Source organism: Tachypleus tridentatus, chromosome 9 (assembly GCF_004210375.1).
Source record: "Tachypleus tridentatus isolate NWPU-2018 chromosome 9, ASM421037v1, whole genome shotgun sequence".
NCBI classification, from domain to species: Eukaryota; Metazoa; Arthropoda; class Merostomata; order Xiphosura; family Limulidae; genus Tachypleus; species Tachypleus tridentatus.
The window spans coordinates 111,494,827-111,506,858 of NC_134833.1; the positions used below are offsets into that span (position 1 = coordinate 111,494,827).

General features: G+C 34.6%; 1 long non-coding RNA gene across 1 annotated transcript; it reads left to right on the forward strand.

Moving 5' to 3' along the window:
- The first annotated feature begins 482 nt into the window (after positions 1-482).
- LOC143227223 (uncharacterized) lies at positions 483-11,700 on the forward strand. The gene is made up of 2 exons (XR_013014943.1): positions 483-784; positions 10,436-11,700. It is a non-coding gene; the product is annotated as an uncharacterized LOC143227223 (long non-coding RNA).
- Positions 11,701-12,032: the final 332 nt, after the last annotated feature.

Here is a 12,032-nt window from a genome sequence, read left to right on the forward strand (position 1 = left end):
TGCGGCATTAGTTCCAAATTGCCACATTATAGACATAGACAGCCCTTTTGTATGAAACTTGCAAGAAGTATTAGAACACATGTTGTGGCATAACAGGTAAGGTCAAATTCACTCCTGCAACTATATATCAATGCAATATTGAAGAATAAACAAAGACAATTGTACGTTTCACAGAAACTTTATTTATTCACAACCATAGTTTCGCCAGGCACCTGATGATGCCTCTACTGGTAAAAGCATGGTCGTGAATAAATAAAGTTTTCATGAAAAGTACAGTTATCTTTGTTTTACTTCAACACTGCTTATGGAGTTTTACCAAAGGTCGACGATTTCAAGTATCAGTTATATATATCACTAGATAATGACACTTCCTAGTGTTAACGACAAGGGCCAAGTGGCGATTATTTAACTTGGCAAATCTCAAAAGTTTCCAATGAATATGGTCAGAAGAACACTGCTAAGTCGACTAGTTTACTAAATGGATTTGTTGATTCACAGACATAACCAACGATATCAGCAAAGTTTTGAGAGGTGATGGGAACCACTATATTTTTTCTTTGAAAACAATATGAAGCGAAAAATATTTCTATCATATTAGACTGGGTGAGACTCAGGTTAACATCGCCTCTGTGATCCTTCATCAAGACGATAAATATCTTACTGAAGAAGAGAGTTCTTTACTAGGAAATGCAATCACTAAAGGCATTTGGAATGTCAGTTACTGTATGCAGAAGTCTAGCTGAAAATCTTGGAAGATACAAGTGGATGTACTTGAACTTGAAAGGTCAGTCAGATTGTTTCTATGAAGAGGTTAGGAAACTTATCAATATAACACATAAGTAAGACATTTTCTTAACACATACATGGAAAACATAGCGATTAACATCAAATAGATTAAATATTGCAAACAGCTTTTGAACTTTCAGTTTTATACCACTCACATTATCATTATATCTATCCATCAGATAGAACATCAAATTGATGTCAATGGTTTAATTTTATCAGTGGGATCAGAAGTATAGAAAAATACCATTTTTTTCTGAGACAAAATATTTAGTGACTATAAAATTGGTGACATTTAAACCAGTAACATTATCTGAAATTTACAGTTGTCATGAATCTGTCTTATTCCAAAAGTCAACTAACAATAAGGATCAAAGAGAGGCACGAATATTAGGCCTAGAAAGTTTTTAGAAATTAGTATCTCAAAAAAGCACAATGGAGAGAGAGTACAAACTATAGAGCCATTAACCACTAGCAAGATATTGCTTCTAGAGGTTAAGTACATCTGGAGACTTATAACGCTAAAAATCAAGCTTTAATACTCGTAGTTGGAACAATACAAATAGTCCATATACAATATACTGTATTTTTCAGAGTTATCCACGACAGATTGAAACTACAGATGAAAAAGTACCTTGTATAATAATAATCAGACGTTAGAGTGGAAAGAAGTAAAATGGAGAAAAAACTCAGTTATCATGAAATGCACCTTAAACATAAGAAGTCTTCTTCCACAACACCATTGACTTCAAGAAAGGCTTACTTCAAGCAGGCCTAGCAGTAAGCATTAGGGGCTACAGCAAGAAAATTATTGATAGAATATACTTCCTTTACCTTGATACAGAAAGTAAAGTGCTGCTCAGTTATGTACTAGGCAACTGTAGTCATTGTTTTATTTTGGGAAAAACTTAATTTTTAATTTATTGTGCCGATCGCCATATTCTATTATTTATTCTTTATCTATAAGTTTGTTTCATTTATACTATTCATGCAGTACTCGAATGCTTGTTATATGTTACAAAAATTCCCTGGTTGAAATTGCAAACAGAGCCCTGGACTTCCATATCTACAGACTGGCATGCTAATAACTGGAGCACGCCTGATCTTGTGAGTAAATAATTAGTTGTTGACATTAAAACCTTTAAAACATATCAAGAAATCATTTTATTAATAATAACAAAACTGATGCATTGAACAAACACTAATGGTAAAAACAACAGTATTCCAAATTATGCAAATACCTTAAAATAGAATATAGAATAAATGAGAATCTGCAGAGAACATATTTGAGAACCGCATATGAGGATAAAAATGTTTTTAAATACAATAAAAAACAAAAATGTACAAGCCTTAAAGGTCTGAGTTATTCCTTCTCGTGACTGAGAACCGCAGAACTGTCCTTTGGTAAAAGCAGTCAGACTTTGAATCTTCAAGTGCCAGCAGTGCATAAAAACTTTTAATTGTGTACCTGTTATGGGTGAAAGAAAGCTGTTTCGCATACCTGAGAAAACATAAAAGTCAAGCGTTTTCTTAAATATGCTGCTTTCTGTGTGATTGACCTTGGCTGAAGTAAATCATTGTAGGGAATATTTAAAAAAAGTTTAGTATGATTACCATTCAATAGCACAGGACATATGGTTTTACACAATTTTACCAAATTTTCACTCTGATTATCATTCAATAACACAGAAAGTGTATGTAGTTTCGTATAATTGTACCATACCATTCGTATCATTAACGTTTAAGACTCATAAGGTTAATGTGGTTTCACACAATTTTACTTATCACCAGTGGCGTATTTAGATAGGAGCTAAAGAGGGCTCATGGTCTTAATAGGGGCCCATTGATGATTCTATTATTTTTAAAATTCCATGGGATGTAGGGCCCATTGATGATTCTATTCTATGTAAAATTCCATGGGATGTAGAGCCCAATGATAAATAATAAATTATGCTCACATAAATTATTAGACACTGGGCCCACACAACCTTATATCTGCCACTACTTATCACTTTTATTTCTTCGATATAATTTTCAGTTTTTCTACATTTAACATTCAAACAAAAGGATTTGTTTGTATGTTTGTTTTTGAATTTCGCGCAAAGCTACACGAGGGCTATCTACGCTAGCCGTCCATAATTTGGACTAAATGCAAGACTAAAGGGAAGGCAGTCAGTCATCATTACCCACCACCAACTCTTGGGCTACTCTTTTACCTACGAATAGTGAGATTGGTCGTTGTAATGTAACAGTCAATCTCACTATTTGTTGGTTGATTACCCTTTCAGCCGTGGGGTGATTCGAAACCACGACCCTCATATTACGAGTCGAGCGCCTCAACCACCTGGCCATGCCGAGCTTCAAACGAAAGGATTATAAAAACCTATGTTTACTATAGTTAGACGAGTACACATCTTAAGCATAAAAACAAAAGCACGTGACTTCATTTTGTAACAAGAAGTTTGCTTTTTTTTTTTTTGGTATACTTATTGGTACTCACAATGAAATTAGAGTATTTCTGAACAAATTGAACTTTACGTATCTTATCTAGATACTTATATAAATGTTGCCATTTGCTTAGTAATTCATGAAGGAGAGCTGATTGTTGAATCAGTTGTGCTTATATGTTGGGAGTTTATGATCCCAAAGTTCACGAGACCGGAACATTAGCGATATCTGCTCGTGGCAGAATGGCTACAGATTCTGCTAAAAATTCCTATTTCCGAAAAAAAAAAAAACATGGGAAAGTTAATAAAAGATGTTAAAATTAATTTATCAATGTGCTCAATACTAAATTCTATCCTAATACAGAGCATACAAAATATACGTTAAAATGCGTTGTTAAACCATTATGCCAGATTGCTATCTGCAATGTTAGAAAATATGTAAACAGTTTTATTGAGTGTTTTTTACTCAAACTAAAAAGTTCATTTTTAGTAAGAAAAAGTACGCCGAAATACATTTTTGTGCTTAGAATCCAGCAATAAAAGTCGAGAGAAATCATTTGTCATAAAAAACCAATTATCGCGAGGAAAAATGTTTAATCATTGAAATTTTATTTCCCAGTTTTCAAAAAAACAATAACATGAAATGGGGAAAATACTATAATTTGGCATTGGTGAACATGCTAATTGAGATGTTTTGCATCTGACAGTTTTATACAAACGAACAGAAGCCGAGTATTTGGGTCTTTTTTTTTTTGTTGAATGTTCAGCGCAAAGCTACATAATAGACTATCTGTGTTGCCCACAACAGGTATCGAAGCTTTGTTTTCGTGTTTTAAGTCTTAAAACGTATCACTGAATCACCTAACAAAAGAGTAACCAACTTTTTAAACATATATTATTCACACTCTCCGGACACAGAAAATACACAAAAGAGAATAACAAGCGAAAGTGAGTTAATACTTAACAGCATTATATTTCTAACATGTTTTCCGAAAAGGGAGCCAAAGTAGTGTGTCGTCTATCAGTCAGTCAGTAGACATTAAAATACACTGAAGTTCAACTAGTAATTACGTACATATTTTGTTAAAATATGTAAACATAAAAAGGGTGGGGAGCGATAAACCACAGGCACCATCTGTAACAAAAGATGTGATATAAATTATTGCCACAAGCTTTTGTCTATCAGAACCAACTTGTTTTCAGATACGTACATTTAAATTTATAAAATACCAAAGATTATTATAATAATCTCATCACTATTATTTTATTATAAAATGAAATTAAAACCCTCCTCACTGTACTCATTATACGTTGTTGTTAAGATCCATGCTCTTGTGTAGTTCCAGTGTAATTTTTACTTTTCAAACTACGCATCAAAATACCTATACTAATTCTTAGCCAGACTGTCATTGTATTTCACCATAATATTTATTAATGCTGGAATTTATTGGATTTTGTGAAGTCCAGTAACGTCTGAATTTAATATGGGATTTTTCGGTTTGAAATATGTTTGTTGGTTGTTTTATTATCATTAGTGTTTCTTGATTTAGTAGGTGTGATCGTGCTGCCTCTGTGTAAGTGTATATAATTGTAGTCCGTACGGGTTTATTGTGTGTTACTGGTGTGATTAATGGTGTTTTCATGTTAGAGTTTGTTTGTTTGTTTGTTTTGAATTTCGCGCTAAGCTACTCGAGGGCTATCTGCGCTAGCCGTCCCTAATTTAGCAGTGTAAGACTAGAGGGAAGGCAGCTAGTCATTACCACCAACCGCCAACTCTTAGGCTACTCTTTTACCAACGAATAGTTGGATTGACCGTCACATTATAACGCCCCCACGGCTGAACGGGCAAGCATGTTTTGGTGAGACCGAGATGCGAACCCGCGACCCTCAGATTACGAGTTGAATGCCTTAACACGCTTGTTATGCAACATCGCAGTATTTAATTTGAATAAACATAGTTTAACTGTACGTTTTGATAAGGCTACTTGAATGGGACTTAAATTAGTGACTGAACAAAACATGTTACTCTGGTTTACTGATGTTACGTTTCATTCGTAATACAAGCAAATCAACGTTAGAATTTTAACTATATAGTTTTTTAGTATTTGTTTACCCAGGGTCTCGAGGAATGACCAGTATTTGTAAAGTTGTTGGTAAACGTTTTGATAACTAGTTGAGGGATTATATTAGCAATCTACTTTCACAATTGGATCCACTGCTTATGCCAGGGGCAATGAGACAGTGAAGAACTGTTCTATACAACCTAGTCATGAAGCATGTGTATGTTGGTAGCCAATGTCCAGCTGAAATATGCCCATGAAAATATGTACGGAATAATAATCTTCTGAAGCAATTCACTGAAGCTGAAGGGTTTGTAATGTTAAACATCTATAAATGCTTCTGGTTCAATTCTGTAGTTTTTTTTTATTAATAGATGTTAATTACAATTATAACTTCCTTGGCCTATAGCATACTGATTGTAGCTGTCCAATAATATTCACCTTCACTGTTTCTCGGCTGGCTACTTTTTATACCAAACACGAGAGACTCTAGACCTTCACCACAGCTCACGACAATACTGTCAATCACTAGTATTACGTATACATTTAGTACATTGTTGAAAAGTACCAAGTACTAAAATAAATGCACAACGGTAAATCCGTTACATATGAATACTCATTTCATTCTCCAGCTACTTAAACTATGTGACAGTTGCAAGGATAAGTTGTTGAAGACACTCGGGTACGTATGATTTATGTTTCTTTTTCATACGTTGTACTGTTGTTTTCGTCTGGATTTTCACCTTTTAAAAACAAACACACTTTGCTTACTATCGTTGTGGTATGATTTGTTGCATAGACTATTTTTGTAATGACCCTGATACTCCAAGTTAATTAATGTTTATGTTTTCCAATGTCACTGGCCCGATATGGCCAAGCGTGTTAAGGAGTACGACTCGTGATCTGAGGGTCGCGGGTTCGCATCCCGGTCGCGTCAAACGTGTTCGCGGGGGCGTTATAAAGTGACTATTCGTTGGTAAAAGAGTAGCCCAAGAGTTGGCGGTGGGTGATGATGACTAGCTGCCTTCCGTTTAGTCTTACACTGCTAAATTAGGGACGGCTAGCAAAGATAGCCCTTGAGTAGCTTTGTGCGAAATTCACAAACAAACAAATAAACCAATGTTACTAATTCAAAGGGTAACTTATTCCATCCGAACACATATATTTGTGATTGCATCACACTATCTACGAAATGCTTATCAATGCTAAAATGTTGTTCTGATATATTCAGTTCCACAGCGATATCATATGGCTCAACATCATTGTTTGTTTTGCATATTCAAAATATTTTTACTACAACGTGCTGAAGCATCTGTAGAACATATGATTTTTGCAGTAGTTTGTAAAGATAGGTTTCATATGCTGAATGAGGATAAGGAAGAACGTATTGCACACTTTTGAGACACCTTTTGAAACAGTCTATGTCGTATTCAAACTTTCCTGGATACAACTGCGAATGAAATACAGTTTTCCTTGCACAAATAGTTTTAAGATATAATAATTTAATGTTTATCAGCCTTCCGTCGCCGACGTTCTACACTTCCCGTTGGAGAGGCCGTCGTAGCGCCTTAGTCAGCCTTGCATCGCCGATATTGCATATTGCTTGGTTCTTGATTAATTTGTGTAATGAATATCTTACATGGTGATTGTGTTGCTAGATAACGCTTCACACAGATAAAGTTAAAACATACAAACAATATACCAACTACAACATTACACTCCATTTCTAACGCCAAAATAAAATAAAATAAAAATAGTATCAACTAAAACCTAAAAACGTCTCCATTTTCTCAGCTTCCGGTAATTATACAACCAGTCGTTGATGGATTCTGGCAGCTCTGGAATTGCGCATGCTCCTACATATGCGTTAAAGAGAACAGTCCGTATTTATTATATGTTACAAGAAGGTCAAGTTGATTGCCGACCTCTTTCAGTGTACGTACGTTCCTTACACTATGAATATCCTGAAACAATATTTCAATTATCAGTGATTGCACTATGTACAGATGGCATGGACATTGGTTTTAAAGCAAGGTTAAACTCTTTTAGATGTTTTCTCCAAATGTCATCAACATGTAGATATAACCTCTTATCTAGCGTAATCGCTCATACAAAATGAATGTAAGCTTTCCACTATCTTATCGAGCAAAACCGTGCACATGTGCTTCAATTTCCAAGCTTATTATAATACTACGTAGTATTTTTGAAAATTTAAAATATTTTTCAATAACTCACCCACGTACACCATTTTATACAAATAGTAAACAAATACAAAGAGAAAACAAAATCATCACTCAATCTTCACGTGCTACCTACTAAACACAAATAAAAAGAAAAAGAAATTAAGCTGACAAAACATATGGACCCAGTTTTCTATTTATAAACTAATTTACATTGTTGATAAAAGAAGTATTCTACAGTGAACTGATTGAACATTATAATGTTTCTGATGAAATTCTAAGATTGCTCTCCAAACAATAGGTGGGTTCACAATATTATCTCATCCCTTAACTACTAATCCGATTTCAGGCTCAGTTCAAGAGAAATGACTTCGAACGCTTTTAATGTGTTTTAATCAATAATGTATGTTCCATTATTATTAATTACTTTCTGCCAACGATTTATAAGTTTATGAATGCCACTTCTATAAAATACTTAGGGTTTGGAGGAAAAGAACATAGAGAAATTGAAGTTTGGCATTTTCTTGTGCTCCAAGCTCTTATCCATCAAGATAGTTCTGGAAACTTTGGAAGAGATGATAATTAGATGGGATAAGATCTGGATAATTAGGAGGCTGTGGAAGTTTTTCCCAGTCTAGCTCTTCAATCTTTACAGATGTGATCCTTTCTGTATGGAGCCATGCATTGTTGTGGTGCAGCACAACACCTTTATGATTAATTAAAGCAGGGCTCTTTTCTTTCAGTACAACATTCAACAGCTCTAACTCTTGACAGTAGAAGTCTGATGTAATCGTTGCATTGAGTGGCAGCAACTTAAAATGGATCACATCAACAATATCCCACCAAACGCCTTACAAAACTTCCCTTGGGTGGAGGCTCATTATTGGCTGTGCTTTAGCCAGTTTACCTGCCCCTAGTCATTGTTTGCGGCGTTTAACGTTTTTATAATATATCCATTTTACATTTCTAGTCACTAGCATGTCGATCAACGTTATGTTCACGAGAGTACAGTGAAGTTTAGGTACACAATCTTACGCTGAGGTTGGCTTTTGTCAAATAATGGAGGACCAAATTTTCCAAGCGTTTAGACCTTTCCAAGCTGTTGCAGATGACGGCGTATGGCCTGGCATGGCCAGGTGGGTTAAGATGTGCGACTCATAATCTGAAAGTCGTGGGTTCGCATCCCTGTCTCACCAAACATACTCGCTCTTTCAGCCGTGGAGGCATTATAATGTGACCACCAATCCCACTATTCGTTGGTAAAAGAGTAGACCAAGAGTTGGCGGTGGGTAGTGATGACTAGCTGCCTTTCCTCTAGTCTAACACTGCAAAAGTAGGGACGGCTAGCGCAGCTAAACCTCGAGTAGCTTTGCGCGATTTTCAAAAACAAACAAACAAAAGATGACGGTGTATTTTTGAGTGGGTTGAATTAAGCTTCTGTGCTAGTTCTTCAACTGTTACAGCACAACCTTCATCAAGGCACCAGCAGCAAGTCAGCATTAAACTCAACAGAACGACCTGAATGTAGCGCATTACTTAAGCTGTGAACACATCCATCTTCATAAGTTTTTATTTGATTAATGATCTGAAAAAGTGGGGTTCGTTTAGTTTCTATTATTTATCTGAATATATTTATATACGTCCTACTACATATTTTTGTCATTAAAGCCATCTATAAAGACAGAATTTGTGATTCACTTTCTTTATTAAAATTTCTGACATTACTGATAGGATAAACTCATATAAAGGAGTTATTTTTCTTTTGAACTGTTCAGTAGTCGGTGAAGTTGTATGTCCTTTTAAGCTCTGTTTAGTTTGGTTCCATTTTTTTAAGTTTATTAGCTAGTTCTACGTAGCTTTTGTGATTAGTGATTGTATAAACTTATTTTGGGTGTTATAGACTTTAAACATAATTTACAGCACATACAACTCAAGTTCACATTATTTAGAACTGTATTTTTTTTGTTCTAGAATAATGTAATCCCGCTCTTAGGTGCTGTAAGTCATGTGGTATGCCGGGTAGAAGCATACGACAACATCTAGTGCTTATCAAGGATCTGTTCCATTACATTATGGACAGGAATATTCCTGTGTCTCTCAACCAGAGCAAAGCTTTTGATCGCGTTCACAACTTCTTGTGGTTTGTTCTAAAGAGGTGTGATCTTCTAACTGTGTTTGTCTCATGAGTGCAAGCCTCGCACGCTACCACTTCGTGCAGACTCTTGATTAATGGATATCTGACAGCTTACTTTCCTATCTTACAGGATGTTCATTAATGCTGTCTGTTGTTGCATTCAATTTATAAATTGGTGATCGAGTGTCTGCTCTCTTATCTGTATTAATTGCTTTTGGTGCATGGCCTCCAGTTGTCGGGGGTGTGCATGTCAAGTATGTTCCCCATGCTATACACATTTAACAATATAAGTTACATACATTTCTAAATAGATATATATTAAAATGAAACAAACACAGATATTAAAATAATATTAAATTCTTTACAGATAGTTTATGGAATCTTGTTACTAATTAACTATACGATTTAGTTTCATAATGAGTAATTATAAACTATATTAATTAATTAATAGATGTAGAACTTTGCTGAAGTTTATGTATGTTTACTTTTAGGTAAGTAGTATATTTTTTTAGACTTGACTTGAATATATCTGTATGAGTACTTTATAATTTGTACATTTTATATACTTAACCACACTAAGTTGTTTTTTCAGTTTCTTAACAAATGATTGTCAGAAGTTTAATTTCAAATGTGTATTACTTTCAGTTTCAAACGCAAACGCAAACACAAACTAACGTAGCAGGGGTTTAGTTTAGAGAGAGAGAAATCTGAAGAATTCTCTCTCCAACTGGGGTGATCAGAAACGTTGTGGTTCCTCTTCGTCCCCTCTCATGAGAAAATATTGAAATTTGCATGGGGTTTTTACCTTTCTTTTATTTTGTCTCTTTTTAGGTGAAGGAGTGATGAGCAAGACAAAGGCCGCACCGGAGAGACCAGCCAGAGCAGAACCCAATAAGCAGATGTTAAAATAAATATGAACATAAACACAAACGCGAGACAACCCGATTCAGGGCATGACTAAAATGTTGCCTTGGCTGGGATCTAAAGATCCAATGCCTAAGATTTGGCTGTGGGGGGAAACGGGAGTGCCCCGAGAAAACCCACTTTCACAGGACAGGCGTCGAAACATTTACCTGTCCTGTGCCCGAGACCTAAAAAAGAAGTACATATTATATACGTAATGTTTATCATTTTTGTACTTTGTTGTGTGATTTGTAATTGCTGAAATATGTTGTATGGTGATATATATTTTGTTGGTGCACTGGCTAATTTACAGAGTGATGCGGTTAGTTTGTTTCTGTGTTCTTCTTTTAAATAATATTTGTATGACATTTCTGTTAGTCTGTTTCTAAGAGCTGGTAAGTTACTGATTTGGTGTATATAGTTTACGAGAGTGTATGATGGTAGACTGTATGCTGTTCTTAGTATTTTGTTTTGTTGTACTTGGATTTTCTGAAATGTGTTATTTGACATATTATACGTGACTTGACATTCATACTCTATTAACGGACGGATGTAAGCCTTGTATATTTGAATAACGGTCTTTTATTAGCAGTTTGAGTATTTGCTAGTTAGAGTTATTAAATGTAAAATGCGTTTTCTGATTGATGTTGTTAACATGTTTTTTCCATATTAGTCTTGTGTCGAAAGTGATACCAAGGAATGTGATGTGTTGCTAATGTTAATGAGCTTATTTCCGAGTGAGAATTTTACTTTTTCTGGAGTTTTTCTTTGTCTTTTTAGTTTCCTGTAAAAGGTGATTGCTTGTGTTTTGGTTGGATTTCAAACCACTCTCCACTTGTTACTTCAGTTCGAGAGATTGTTTTGTGATTCTTAAACGCGAAACATGACCATTACTGGGTTTCTGGAGGTACTCCAGATAGCAATGTCGTCTGCGTATTGCGAATCATGAGTGTATGTTAAACTGGGGAAAGGTATATCGCTGACAAAAATAATATACAGTAGTGGAGAAAAAGCTGATTCTTAGTGCACTCCTGCAGTTATTTTGAAAAATTTGGATATAGTTTTACTGACTTTTTCTTGTGGTGTTTAAGTTTCCTTATTTACATACTGTTTTTATAATAAATTACAATAAATTTTGTTTCAACAACAAATAAAAGAATATATAAACGATACTGCTATTGGTTATAACTATAATAGGAACACTACTAATATCTTTATTATAGTTTGAAGAGAAGGAATATTTCTTTCAGTTTGGAAGTTTTAGCTTTTTCGATACTTCCTTTACTTTGCGTACTTATCATGTACTATGTTGATATTCAACTTTAAGTTTAGACGTAAGAAATATATATTCTTTCATTCCAAAGTAATATTTTCCTGAATGATGATGCTTTTAATAATCAATTTCCAAAAAAAAACCATTTGTGTGTAATAAAAGTTTAGACGAAGATAGCTCATAAAGTTAAAGTTGTGGTCTAGTAAATTATTGTTACACAAAATAGATCTCCGAAAGATAGAGTTTATAATT